Here is a 15,544-nt window from a genome sequence, read left to right on the forward strand (position 1 = left end):
TAAATTTGCAATGTCCATAACTCAGTAAAACTTCCTTTGATCATTCCTGTGGCGTTTTTACTCTTCAAGTCCTAAGTGGCAGTACGCGAGGTGCACGCACAGTTCTTGACATTGCGGGGAGCATGCACATGTTCAACCTAGCAGTTGCCTATCTGAATCTCAGTTGTTAACATGGTGAGACAGTTATTTCCATATGTAAAAGTTACTTTAAGTACGAGTCTACTCGATGGGTATACGATGCATTTATTCAGCGATTCCATGGTGAAATGCCAATTTCACAAGCTCAGATTCATGTAATTGTAAATAAATTTGAAACTACTGGCTTAGCTAAATAAAATTCAGGAAACTCAATTGACAAAAATTACCAGTTAAGTTTTGGTCACATTAGCTCGGGAGTGCATATATAGCAAGTGGGAATGCAATTTTCACCTAGTACGTCGGCACTGCTTTGTGCTTATCATATATATAGCTTGCAGTGGTGTTGCTACCAGTGTGCTACCCAGCCAGTGTCTAGGGAAGGTGCGATATCCAACTGATGAGCCCATGCTGCACTGGGGTGAAACACAGGTAATTTCTGTGAATGAGTTTCCTGAATTTTATTTAGTTTTAACATTGTATAAAATCTGCTGATGCAGCCACAAGAGTGAGTTATTGTGAGTGGCATCTTGCATCATTGAAGGATTGTTCATTCAACACACAGTTTGTGTTCTTTCCAGATGAGGCCTGGTTTCATTTTAATGGTCGTATGAACTCCCACTATTGGTGTGCAGAAAATCCTGATGGTGTTTATGAAGTCCCTCACTATGTTAGGAAGGTTGGTATTTGGTGTGCTGTTAGTACAAGACGAATAATAATTGGACCTCGTTTTTGTTGAGACAACGGTAAATTCAGTGTGTGCTATTTACTTGTGGGGTAAACTGAAAGAAATATATCATACCAATCCTCACACATTGGAGGAACTGAAAGAGACCATAACGAATTAAATCAGAAACATTACAATGGCAGAACTCACTCGCATCATCCACAATGTTGTTTCTAGGTACAATGTCTGTATACTCCAGCATCTTTTATAAGGTAGGATTTCATATAAGATTGTATACAAACTGAAAACAGGGCATAAGTTCGGCTGAGGCAGCTGCCAGGCAGTAGCTCCAAATAGCCTACGCAGTGGTCTTCATGGTACGCACTAGCCATGCGTCTTGGTGGGTGTGCTATTTACCAACTAATGAGTCCAACTTTGCAAATTAGAGCAAAACGCTGGCAACCAGGTATGGGTAAGCTGGAAAATATATGATGTCCAATAATGGACTATTTATATTGGTATTATAAATTTACTCATTCGGGACAAATATTTCGGGTTCCCTATGGGAATCAACATCTATATCAGGGGTTTCCAATTGGCGGCCCGTGAAGCCGTATAATGCGGCCCGCGAGAGCATTTTAAGAAGTAATGTGGAGAATAGTTACAACATAATATTTTATAAGTCATTCAAAAATGCATTATTAATTTTTATATTCGTTATAGACCCAAGTCCGAACTAGTTCATTCTTTAATATTATTTCCTCTTTTTAAAAATTCACTTGATCTGAATGGATTAATTTTCATCTAAAGAATTTAAAATCCAAATTTCAGGTAATAATGATTGGTTTTTACGTCCCACTAACTACTTGATGTTTTTCGGAGATGCCGAGGTGCCAGAGTTTTGTCGTGCAGGAGTTCTTTTACGTGCCAGTAAATCAATCGACTCGAGGCTGACGTATTTGAGCACCTTCGGAATGACCCAACATTGAACCTACCAACTTCAGAAGGCCAGCGCCTCAACCATCGGAGCCACTCAGTTCTGCTCCAAATTTCACTCTTTTATGCAATTGTAAAATAATGTTTTACCTAAGTAATTGAAATTATGAAACCTTTATATCAGTTGAATTATTAGTATTACTTTTTCATAATGATACTTCTGTGGGCCTACTATATGCAGAATCTTATGAAAATTGGCCTATTATTCAAGTGCAGCCCGCAAACATGACTAAGGTTTCCAATATGGCCCTTGAGCCCTTACAAATTGGAAACCCCTGATCTATATAATCTGATGGCCAGGCAGTCATCAATTTTTGGTGATGAGACAAAGTCTCTCATAGTGCACTGGCACTGCCAGTGGCTCCAAACAGAAAACACAGTGTCTAGGGAAGGTGCGATATCCAACTGATGAGCCCATGCTGCACTGGGGTGAAACACAGGTAATTTCTGTGAATGAGTTTCCTGAATTTTATTTAGTATGCAGTAGCCATGCATCATGGTGGGTGTGCTATTTACCAACTGATGAGCCCAACTTTGCAAATTGGAGCAAAACACTGGCAACCAGGAATGAGTTAGCCGGAAAGTTTATAATGTACAATAATGGACCATTTATATTTGTATTACTGTCAGTCCTATCCAAGACTGAACATAACCTGGAATTCCCAACAAATAGGTAAAGATAATTCTCGATTATATCTTGTACGGTAAAAAGTTGGGTATGATTTGCTAATGAAGAACTGAAGAATGCTGCATATTTTTAAGTGAAGTAAGTTGCACAATTACTTTCATGGTTAATGAACAAGTGACCGGCATAAGCAGCATAGATTATGTCTTGTTCTCTTATTTTAGTATAGGCCTTTGCAACTCAGTTATGCTTTACCTTATAAACACTGTACGAAATGTAATTATAACCAATATGAATACATTTCCCATTCATTAATACATGTTTTAATTCACTATTTCATATTGTAAATTCTGTTATTTTGCTTAACTGCATCCATCCATTAAAGTTTCATGCAGTTTTACATGTTAACCGTGAACTGACCTCGTACTAGCATTAGCAGTACCAACAAACTATTGCAAAAAGTATTTTCTGCAAGTCTAGTTCAGTATCTTTGCTGTATCTAATCACAAGTATCATTTTCCAACATTGTGGATAGATGGCCATACAGTAGGCCAGGACATGACAGTACTATTCTCAACAATTCTGCAGTCAATAAGTAACTTGGTTCTCCTCAGGCAGTGTAGTAAATGGTATCTGTTGTACTTTTGGTCATACAGTTCACAAATACAATTGCAACATTCCGCGAATGGTATGAATTAGTTGCACCAATAATCTCCTTTACTGTATGCCTGGTCATAGTTTGCCTTTGCCCATTCTCTGTTTAATGTTGCCTCTGTGGAATGTAATTCTTCCCAGAACTTTTCATCTGTCTGTCAGTTACATGTTTCCCTGAAGCAGCAGTAGCTGGGAGCTGCAGTCTCACTTTGAGATCCATTATGAAGAAAATTTATTTTGCCAGTTCATAAACTAGCCTTGTTGGTGTAGACTTCGCTACACATATCACTGTCTTTGGGAAACTTACTTTTACCTGCTCTAGGACTGCTAGGTCTGCAGGCATTATAGCTTATGCAAGATATACTCCACCTCCTCTGCGAACCATGTGACCTTGCCGCGGTGGGGAGGCTTGCGTGTTCCAATGATGCAGATAGCCGAGCCGCAGGTGCAACCATATCGGATGGGTATCTGTTGAAAGACCAGACTAACGAATGGTTCATCGAAAGGGCGGTAGCAGCCTTTCGGTAGTTGCAAGGGCGGCAGTCTGGATGATTGACTGATACGGCCTTGTAATAATACTCAACATGGCTTAGCTGTGTTGATACTGCTACACGGCTGAAAGCAACGGGAAACTACAGCCGTAACTAACTCCCGAGGACATGCAGCTCTCTCTGTATGAATGATGTACTGATGATGGCTTCCTCCCGGGTAAAATATTCCGGAGGTAAACTAGTCCCCCATTCGGATCTCCGGGTGGGGACTACACGAGAGGGGGCGATCATCAGGAAGATGGATACTGACATTCTACGAGTCGGAGCGTGGAATGTTAGAAGTTTGAATCGTTGTGGTAGGTTAGAGAATCTGAAAAGGGAGATGGATAGGCTAAAGTTAGATGTAGTTGGCATAAGTGAAGTACGTTGGCAGGAAGAACAAGATTTTTGGTCAGGCGACTACCGAATTATCAACACAAAATCAAACAGAGGAAATGCAGGAGTTGGTTTAATAATGAATAAGAAAATAGGGCAGCGGGTAAGCTACTACGACCAGCATAGTGAAAGAATTATTGTCGTCAAGATAGACACCAAACCAATGCCCACCACAATAGTGCAGGTCTATATGCCGACTAGTTCAGCGGATGATGAAGAAATCGAAAGAATATATGAGGAGATAGAAGATTTAATACAATATGTAAAAGGTGACGAGAATCTAATTGTGATGGGAGACTGGAATGCAGTGGTAGGCCAAGGAGGAGAAGGTAGTACAGTAGGAGAATTTGGATTGGGACAAAGGAACGAAAGAGGAAGTCGTCTGGTTGAATTCTGCACTGATCATAATTTAGTCCTTGCCAATACTTGGTTCAAACACCACAAACGACGGCTGTATACGTGGACGAGACCTGGAGACACTGGAAGGTATCAAATAGACTTCATTATGATTAGGCAGAGATTCAGAAACCAGGTGTTGGATTGCAAAACTTTCCCAGGAGCAGACGTGGACTCTGACCACAACTTGTTGGTCATGAAATGCCATCTGAAGTTGAAGAAATTGAAGAAAGGAAAGAATGCAAAACGATGGGATCTAGACAAGTTGAAAGAAAAGAATGTGAGGGATTGTTTCAAGGAACATGTTGCACAAGGACTAAATGAAAAGGCTGAAGGAAACACTATAGAGGAAGAGTGGAGAGTCATGAAAAATGAAGTCAGTAGGGCTGCTGAAGAAATGTTAGGAAGGAAGAAAAGAACAAATAAGAATCATTGAATAACTCAGGAGATACTAGACCTGATTGATGAACGACGAAAATACAAGAATGCTAGTAATGAAGAGGGCAGAAAAGAATACAGGTGATTAAAGAATGAAGTGGATAGAAAGTGCAAGGTAGCTAAGGAGGAATGGCTGAAGGAGAAATGCAAGGATGTCGAAGGCTGTATGGTCCTGGGAAAGGTAGATGCTGCATACAGGAAAATCAAGGAAACCTTTGGAGAAAGGAAATCTAGGTGTATGAATATTAAGAGCTCAGATGGAAAGCCACTTCTAGGGAAAGAAGACAAGGCAGACAGATGGCAGGAGCATATCCAACAGTTGTATCAAGGTAAAGATGTAGATAATTTGGTTCTGGAACATGAAGAGGCTGTTGATGCTGATGAAATGGGAGACCCAATTTTGAGGTCAGAGTTTGACAGAGCTGTGAGTGACCTCAATAGGAACAAGGCACCTGGAATTGATGACATTCCCTCTGAATTACTGACTGCCTTAGGAGAAACCAGCATGGCAAGGTTATTTCATTTAGTGTGCAAGATGTATGAGACAGGAGAAGTCCCATCCGATTTTCGGAAGAATGTTGTTATACCTATTCCCAAGAAAGCCGGTGCTGACAGGTGTGAAAACTATCGCACGATTAGTTTAGTATCTCATGCCTGCAAAATTTTAACACGTATTATTTACAGAAGAATGGAAAAACAAGTTGAAGCTGAGTTGGAAGAAGATCAATTTGGCTTCAGAAGAAATGTAGGAACACGTGAAGCTATCCTGACTTTACGTCTGATCTTAGAGGATCGAATCAAGAAGGACAAACCCACGTACATGGCATTCGTAGATCTAGAAAAGGCATTCGATAACGTTGATTGGACCAAGCTATTTATGATTCTGAAGATGATACGGATCAGATACCGAGAACGAAGAATTATCTACAATCTGTATAAAAATCAGTCTGCAGTGATAAGAATCGAGGGCTTTGAAAAAGAAGCAGCAATGCAGAAAGGAGTGAGACAAGGCTGCAGTTTGTCCCCTCTTCTTTTCAATGTTTACATAGAACAGGCAGTAAAGGAAATCAAAGAGAAATTTGGAAAGGGAATCACAGTCCAAGGAGAAGAAATCAAAACCTTCAGATTTGCCGATGATATTGTTATTTTATCTGAGACTGCAGAAGATCTCGAGAAGTTGCTGAATGGTATGGATGAAGTCTTGGGTAAGGAGTACCAGATGAAAATAAATAAGTCCAAAACAAAAGTAATGGAGTGCAGTCGAACGAAGGCAGGTGATGCAGGAAATATTAGATTAGGAAATGAAGTCTTAAAGGAAGTAGATGAATATTGTTACTTGGGTAGTAAAATAACTAACGATGGCAGAAGTAAGGAGGACATAAAATGCAGACTAGCACAAGCAAGGAGGAGCTTTCTTAAGAAAAGAAATTTGCTCACTTCAAACATTGATATCGGAATTAGAAAGATGTTTTTGAAGACTTTCGTGTGGAGCGTGGCATTGTATGGAAGTGAAACATGGACGATAACTAGCTCAGAAAGAAAGAGAATAGAAGCTTTTGAAATGTGGTGTTACAGAAGAATGCTGAAGGTGAGATGGATAGATCAAATCACGAATGAAGAGATACTGAATCGAATTGGTGAGAGGAGATCAGTTTGGCTAAATTTGACGAGAAGAAGAGATAGAATGATAGGACACATCTTAAGACACCCAGGACTTGTTCAGTTGGTTTTTGAAGGAAGTGTAGGGGGTAAGAATGGTAGGGGTAGACCAAGGTATGAATATGACAAGCAGATTAGAGCAGATGTAGGATGCAATAGTTATGTAGAAATGAAAAGGTTAGCACAGGATAGGGTGGCATGGAGAGCTGCATCAAACCAGTCTATGGACTGATGACTCAAACAACAACACTTCACTCCAAAAATAAAGCAATTTCATTGTCTTAAGTTAGTACTGTACAAACATGCACATTTAGGTAACCACAGCGCTTATCAATACAACCCATATTTTATAATACAAAACCTGTATGGGCTGCCTTCCTACCCTTTCAGGAAACAAGCTATTTCACCCATAAATCAGCTGCTGCTTATATTAAAATATCACGCTACTGGGAGTGGTCAGCTCAGTATGGCAGTTTATGCTGGGGTGAGCAAGTCTACATCATCTGGAATTGCACATTGAGTCAGTGAAGCCATAACAGCTTTATGACCCTGCTATATTAATCCTCCACAAACACCTCAGTCTATACAACAAATACAGATTAACTTTTACAATGTCGCCAGGTTTCCGAAGATGATAGGGGCAATGGACTGTACTCACATTCGGATACAATCTCCTGGTGGTAATGAAGCAGAACTCATTTGAAACAGAAACGTGCACTTTTCATTAAATGCCGCAGGAATATTTAATTCTAACATGGAATTTTCTAACAATGTAGCTAGATGGCCAGGCAGTAGTCATGACAGCACTATTTTTAATAACTGTGTACAATGAGCCAGGTTTGAGAAAGGTATCTACAGGGATTCAGTATTGCTGGTAGATGCAGGTTACCCCTGTAGATCGTATTCAATGGCTCCACTGGATATAGTTCGTACACCGGAAAAAAATATTTACAATGAATCATAAATAAGAACAAGAAATGTAACAGAAAGAACATTTGGTATATAGAAGCTAAGATTCCCAGTTCTTGCTTTGGGACTTAGATTGTGCATTTTCTGTGATGATTGCTACAGCTGTTCTTCATAATATCTTGCATCAAGATGGAGAAGAGCTGCCTCCAGATGATCCACATCTACAGCTACAAACACCATGGGGTGAACTCTTAGGAGAAGGGCAGATTGATAGATGAATGGATCAAGAGGGCATCCCTCGCTGTGACAGTCTTGTTAGATGAACAATAATAGATACCTACTTTAGAAGTCTTTTACAGAAATAGTAACACAGTACTGTCACAGTAATAATCCTGTATACTGTTGCAACTTCACGAAGAGAGAGATGTTCAGGGAGTAAAGAATACAGGGAGATGCCTTGGAGCTCTGAGAGTGAAGCCCAGTGACAGTGGTCTACATAGGGGGCATGGTCGTAAATAGGCGCGAGAACACATGCTCTTTTTTGATAGTCATATCTATCACAGCTCACTGAAGTGAATATGGTGTACGCAAATTGTAATTGCGGGAATTTTCAGATGCAAACACTGTACAACACGCTAAAATATAAAAGAGATACTAATATTTATTTGTAGCTCTTACAATGTCGTGTTGGGCATACGGTTGCAAGAATTGGAAATCCAAAAATATTCCTGGAATAACATTTTACAGGTAAGATTCTAAGTATGGCTTGTAATATGTAGTACAGTGCATTATATTACCTCCATTGTATTTCGGAGTCTCAGACGCAATGTCCACTTTTTGTAAGAATTTTTAGGTTAGACTTGTTGTTTATCGTCACTTTTTCCTGAGGTTTCCTGTTCATGAAGAAAGGAGAGCAGAGTGGATTAAGGCCATTAGGAGGGAAAATTGGATACCTTCTCATTACACCAGAATATGTTAGCACATTTCAAACCAGAATTATTTGATCGGTCCATGAAGAAAGTTGTTCTGAAGGAGAATGCTGTACCTACTATTTTTGAAGCATTCCCTTCTTACCTGCAGAATTAGAGCACTCAAGGCCTAGAGAGTTTTTCATTTGCACGCCTTTCGTGGCCCTTGTCTTCCTTTGGCCGATACCTTCATTTTTTGAAGTGTCGGATCCCTGCCATTTTTCCTCCTAATTAGTGTTAATAGAGGATGATTGCCTAGTTGTACTTCCTGTATGGTAGAATAAGGCCCACGGTATCCCCTGCCTGTTGTAAAAGTCCCTAATAATAATGTTATTTGTTTTACGTCCCACCAACTACTTTTTAAGGTTTCGGAGACGCCGAGGTGCCGGAATTTAGTCCCGCAGGAGTTCTTTTATGTGCCAGTAAATCTACCAGCACGGGGCTGTCATAAAAGTCCCTGGGGAGGTGGGTGTAGTAGGACAACACCCATGGTACCACTGCTTTTCGTTAGAAGCGACTTTAAAAGGCCCCAGGAGCTCTCAGTTTGGGAGCATGAGTTGACAACCATGGGGCCCTTAGCTGAGTCCTGGTATTCATTCCACTTACTTTTTTTTTTTTTTTTTGCTAGGGGCTTTACGTCGCACCGTTTTTTTTTTTTTTTTGCTAGGGGCTTTACGTCGCACCGACACAGATAGGTCTTATGGCGACGATGGGATAGGAAAGGCCTAGGAGTTGGAAGGAAGCGGCCGTGGCCTTAATTAAGGTACAGCCCCAGCATTTGCCTGGTGCCACTTACTTTTGCCAGGCTAATTTTAATCTATCATGTCCGACCTGCGATGGCCACTTCTTGTTCTTTTCCGACCCTGAGGCATAACTGGATTTGAGGGCTAAGGAGTCTTTCATTTTCTTGCCCTTCATGGGCCTTGTCTTCCTTTGGCTGATATCTTCATTTGTCTCCAATTAGTGTTAATAGAGGATGGTTGCCTAGTTGAACTCCCTCTTAAAAGAATGATCACCACCAAGTGTCATAAAAAGCGATTAAGGGCTAAGGGGCTCTTAACTTTGCAGTGTGTGTTGACGTCCAAGGGGCCCTTAGCTGAGTCCTGCATTCTTTCCATTTGTGTCAGAGGATGGTTCACTTAATGGTTTTACTTCCCATTAAAACAATAATCGCTACCACCACTACAAAATATGTAGTAAGCAATGTTGCTAAGCCCAGTTTGGTGATATATTGCGCATTCACCTAAAGCATTCAGATTGCAGTATGCCATTATTAATAGCCTACTCCTCATCTTTACTGATATCTGGTGAAGATTTGCATCTACTATTTTTAATATACTCGGTTAATAGCAACGATAGGCAACTAGCAAGAGGGTAGATTTAAGGTTGCGGGTCATGAGAAACGCTTCCTTTGAGCTCAGTAAAAAAGCATTAATAGTTCTGTTCGACAGAAAATTTTGTTACAGTTAATCGCCGTGATATTTTGAAAACGATTGTATTTCACTGAGCGATTCGAAGTTTCCCTACTCCCAAGAAAATGTCTCAGTTTGTATATATCCACAACGTAAGAATTACCATGTTTTGGTAACCATTGGGGGCATTGCCGTTGACTTCAGTGATAGCCACAGAGAGGAGTGTAGCTCCCTGTATACTTTACTCCCTGGAGATGTTAGTAGGAAAGAAACTTAACACTGCTTTTGTTACTTGCTTACATACAGCATGTATTAAATGAAGTACATGTTGTATTAATTAGATACATGTTTTATTAATTAGATTTCATTATCTAGCCTATGTTGATGTTTTTAAGAATTCTCTTGATTTTCAGATGGCTTCAAAATGGTGTATTCCAGAATGCTACAGTAATTACAGTAATATTAACGAAACATATGCCTTCTCAAACCAGAAGTGATTTCAAGACTATTCCCAGGCCTACCAGAATATTTGAACTACATACCGAGCTGGAAGAATTGAAGACAGATATTGGGGACAAGTGGGAGTTGTTTATAAAGAATGATTGCATGTTTTTGTGTTTTAAACATTTAGAAATTGTGCCCGTAGTGTGTGAAAATAGATACTACTTTGGGAATCCAAGTGTGTGTGAATGGTCATATAATGACTTATTTTCAATTGTCTTGGATAATGTCACAAGGGAAGCAGCAGAGATGGTTACAGCTACAAATTTTGTTAGCAAGGTATGTTGATAGGAGTAATGATTCTGCTGAGAATAATACTGAATTTTAGAAAAGATGACTCTCTAGCAATTTGTAATTAATAATAATGATGATTTGCATTAGAAAAGATGTCTAGGTCACTTGGGCAATTTGTAATTACGGTAATAACGATTTGCATGAAAATCTACAGAAAAGCAAATAATGCAATTGGATAACTCGCTACCAAACATTACCTCATGCAATGAAAGGGAAAAATGATTCAAAGATGGGGAGAAATCTATGCTGGCTCCCCTGTGCAAGTACTTTATTCATTGGATTACTGTACTGTATGCATTTTAGATGCCTTTTCCTTGCACTGAAAGTATTCAATGCCCTTCAAACATCGTTGCATATCGAACATTCCCATGAAGAGGGAAGGAAGTAGGAAGTCCCCCGCTTCCATCTGCATTGCAACACAGGACTGTGACTCTATTTTGTATGATTTCCTGCTATGGCATTTCTCTCGTAATTCAGAAATGCCAAACCTTCCCATGTCACAAAGTATTCTAAGATCCATTAATGCATCCAATAACCTTGATTCACAGTTTAAACCTTTCAAATGCCAGGGAGAAAGGCTGTTTCTGAAATGTATCTAACAAGGTGAATTTACATTATTCAAATAAAGCACTTGGATAAATCACTAGCAAACATAAACTCATGCAACGAAAGAAAAAACCAAGACTCAAAGACGAAGATAAGTTATGCTGGCTCCCCTGTGCAAGTTTCCTATTTCTTAGGATTACTGTAATGTTTTTAGATGCCTTGTACTTACACGAAAACACTGTGGCTTATTAAAAATTTACTACAACGAGGGGAGAAAGTCAGTATAGTGACCCCATCTCCCTTAAAACCATAAGTCCATTGATCTGGTCATTAAAAAGAAATGCAGTTTCATCGGCATTGGCAATACTGTTCGGTGCGTACAATCTGATTATAATTATGACCCACACTTTTTCACCAACTGTAGACATAGCCAGTGTTCGCGGATTCTTCTTCTCTGCATACTGCCTGCTATGTAATGATGTGGCATTCCTTAAAACGCTCAATACAAACAAATTACTATTTCACTCAAACTCAGCAATATTGAAAAACACTGTAGACACACTGAAGTGAGTGAAAGTGCAGAAAGCTACCCCTGTATGTTCCAGAAGATGCTTCCTTTTCTGATGCCGAGAAAATTTGAATTTAAATTACTCTGTAAAATACTATTTGTTAAAAATGTAAAGGCAGTTTTGAATTTAAAGTCTAAATTGTTTTCCGTTTAAGTATGACGTACGGGGGCAGTTTTCTTCAATCTGCGGTTACACAAAGCATACTGTACACCCAACATAAAAAAACTAACGTGAACCAGGAGTGTGAGCAAAACTTGACGCAAATAAAACCTGCAGCCCAATTTCGTGCTTCGAGTTTTTAAAGAAATATGCATGGATTCTTTGTGTCAATACAGTATTAATAATATCACAGCAGAACAAAAGTATGAAACTGAAGTGAACAAATCATAGGCTACATCTTAAGATTAAGAATTGCCTTACAGGGGTGAAGCCAAGTCTCAATTGCTATTGTTGGAGGAGGATAATGTATTAGAATCTCCCTCACTCCTGTTAACTGCATTACTGATGATGATTTTATCCATGACTTCTTCAATAATACTGTCTCTCTGTCAGTACTACTCTTCTTCCAGCTTCTGGACATAACAGCTATACCCCAAGAAGACATCATCTTTTACTGCTGGTATCTTGATACCTTCTTTGGTTAGCTGAAAAAATGATTCACACCAATACAATACAAACGTACTGTTTTACTTTAGCCAATGGAACTATTGGAATGAGTTTGCAGTTGAAGTGGGGGGTAGACTAAGTACAATGTGGCTATGAGCAGCTAGAAAGTTGATGAATTCGAATAGCTATCGGTTTCATCACCTCAGTCCAAGTCTCATACCTGTGCTCTGTACATTTTGACACAACATGGCACTACTTGTCATCGTAGCCAGTGGGCTCACACTTTTAAATGTTTTCATCGAGAGTGGTACCAGATATTGCTCACAGGGAGCCATAACAGGTCATCTGCCTGCCTGCTGTTCCTCTATTTCTCCCCCAATGTAACTTTACTTTCAGGGATCCCCTCTTCTCAGCTTGCACAGTAGTAAGTGATCTGAATGGGAAAAGTATGTAATAATGCAGCAGGATGAAATTTATTTTCAAGAAAAACTAGCCATGCATCTTGGTATGTGTGCTATTTATGCTATTTACCAAATGATGAGTATAAATTATCACACTGGGGCGAAGAGCTGGCAAAGGGAATGAGTTAGCCTGAAAATTTATAATATCCAATAATGGACCGATAACATTGAAAAAAAACAGTAGTTACAAAAATGTTGCAAACTTTAGGCTGGGGAGACTTGGGAGTAAGGAGACGAGATGCTGGACGAAGTGGGATGTTACGAACTGCCAGTGTAGAGACAGTGTGGAATGATAGTGGTAGATAAATAAGCTCTAGAAGAAAGGAAAGAGAAAGATGAATTAGTGAAGGGAGGGAAATTTGTATCAACACTTGCTCCCTCGAGACAAGATTTTCACACGTGCGGAACCACTGTTGCTTGTTTACTTCTCAAGGCCCTCTCAGGAAGGATGTTGTCCTATGGTGTCTCTACTTAGGAACTAATGGGTGGCGCTTGAGGAACTAATAGGTGGCGGTGGAGGTTACTGTTACACCATTGGTCTGGACTGATTCTTGCCATGCGGACGGTTAGGATAGGACCTGAAGAAAATAGGTGATATAGGGAGAAACAAAGGGGGTCTGGGGGTGCAAGCCTCCAGGTTACAGCTGTGAAGCAGCCTTAGGCCTCCACTTTTGTGTTGAAACACCATTGGTCTGGACTGGTTCATGGTTTGCGGACTGTTAGGATATGACCTGGACAAGACCGGTAATATAGGGACAAGCAAAGGGGCTTGGGGGCGTAAGCCCCTATTTTAGAGCTACGAAGCGGTTTTAGGCCTCTACTTTCCTGTGGAAACACCATTGGTCTGGACTGGTTCTTGCCGTGTGGATGGTTAGGATAGGACCTGGACATGGCCAGTGATATAGGGACAAGCAAAGAGCCTTGGGGGCGTAAGGCCCCAGTTTACAGCTGTGAAGTGGCTTTAGGCCTCTACTTTCCTCTGGAACCACCACTGGTCTGGACTGGTTCTTTTTTTTTTTTTTTTTTACAACTTCTTTTACGTCGAACCAACACAGATAGGTCTTATGGCGACGATGGGACAGGAAAGGGCTATGAGTGGGAAGGAAGCGGCCATGGCCTTAATTAAGGTAAAGCCCCAGCATTCGCCTGATGTGAAAATGGGAAACCATGGAAAACCATCTTCAGGGCTGCCGACAGTGGGATTCGAACCCACTATCTTCCGAATACTGGATACCGGCCGCACTTAAGCGACTGCAGCTATCGAGTTTGGTGGGACTGGTCCTTATTGTGTGGACGGTTATTATAGGACCTGGACAAGACCAGTAACATCGGGACAAGCAAAGAACAGCGAAGCGGCCTTAGGCCTCTCCTTTCCTGTGGAGACACCATTGGTCCTCAATATGTTACATTTACTTGTGCTTTTATTGTGCCAGGGTTGGTCACGGAATATGACTATCATAATTGGACAGGAATGAGATCACGTGACACTTGACGCTGGCCAATAGGAATGCAAGTAGGCACTTCAGCAATGAAAATGGCCTGTAATGCTCTTCATTAGGTTATAAAAGAAAATGTATATTTGGGGGCGGGGAAAGGTGAGTTCCTGGGCATCGCAATGAACACCTCTCTTCTCTGAGCCGCATTCAATAAAGATGTCATTCATTTCTACTTACTTATAACGTTAGAAAAATCTTGTTTCGAAGTGTCAATTCTTACCAAATTTATTGAGGGAGCTTTCCTTCTTGTTTGAAATAAATTAAATACTAGGTAAACAACTGATCACCGGGCGAGTTGGCCGTGCGCGTAGAAGCGCGCGGCTGTGAGCTTGCATCCGGGAGATAGTAGGTTCGAATCCCACTATCGGCAGCCCTGAAAATTGTTTTCCGTGGTTTCCCATTTTCACACCAGGCAAATGCTGGGTCTGTACCTTAATTAAGGCCACGGCCGCTTCCTTCCAACTCCTAGGCCTTCCCTATCCCATCGTCGCCATAAGACCTATCTGTGTCGGTGCGACGTAAAGCCCCTAGCCAAAAAAAAAAAAAAAAAAAAAAAAAAAAACCAACCGATCCGGGATCTATCAACTGGGTGACAACTTGCAATGCTGCATTATTATCTTTAATGGTTTACGAGTAATAGAAATGAACATTTAGCTCACTCACCCTTTATACCTGAAACAGATTTGATGATGGTCCTCCTTTCAAAGTCACGTGTATGTAGTTATTGACATTTTTGACTTCTGTCGCGGAAGATCCGCTAATTTTAGCAGCTGAGGGAAGCCATGGCAACAAAATATTTAACCACTACTAAGCGGTCTTCCGCTTATCACATGATTCGAAAGAGATCTCCACACAAGTAGTGATGGGTCGAACTAGCTCTTTTGAGAGAGCTAGCTCATTCGCACCCGCTCCTAACTGAGAGTAGTTCAAAAGAGTCGACTCTTGAGAGCGGGTGGGTTGGAGCGAGCCGAGGAAGTGGACGCTCTCCGCCTCCAGGTTCGTTCATTCGTTCTACCGGTTTAGAGCAGACGTCTCTTCTGACTTCCGGTCGCTCTTCATGACTTCCGGCCGCTCTGTATGACTTCCGGGAACGAACGAAATAGCGCAAATAGTTTATACTTCTCACAACAGATGGCAAAACAATGTCCAGTTTAGAACGCTACTCTTGAAATAAAACAAATGACAACTAATATATGAACTACCGGCAACTTTGGCAATTTATTTAACGATAAAGCTTTATATACAGTAACGAAGAAATGTATCACAAATATACTGTATTAATGGAT

At 40.5% G+C, this 15,544-nt stretch overlaps 1 pseudogene; it reads right to left on the bottom strand.

Annotated features, from left to right (window-relative positions):
• LOC136881798 (zinc finger protein ZFP2-like) overlaps positions 1 to 15,038 on the bottom strand; it is a 46,196-nt pseudogene extending 31,158 nt beyond the window's left edge.
• Between the last annotated feature and the right edge of the window lie 506 nt (positions 15,039 to 15,544).

Source organism: Anabrus simplex, chromosome 10, assembly GCF_040414725.1.
Source record: "Anabrus simplex isolate iqAnaSimp1 chromosome 10, ASM4041472v1, whole genome shotgun sequence".
Taxonomy (NCBI): domain Eukaryota; kingdom Metazoa; phylum Arthropoda; class Insecta; order Orthoptera; family Tettigoniidae; genus Anabrus; species Anabrus simplex.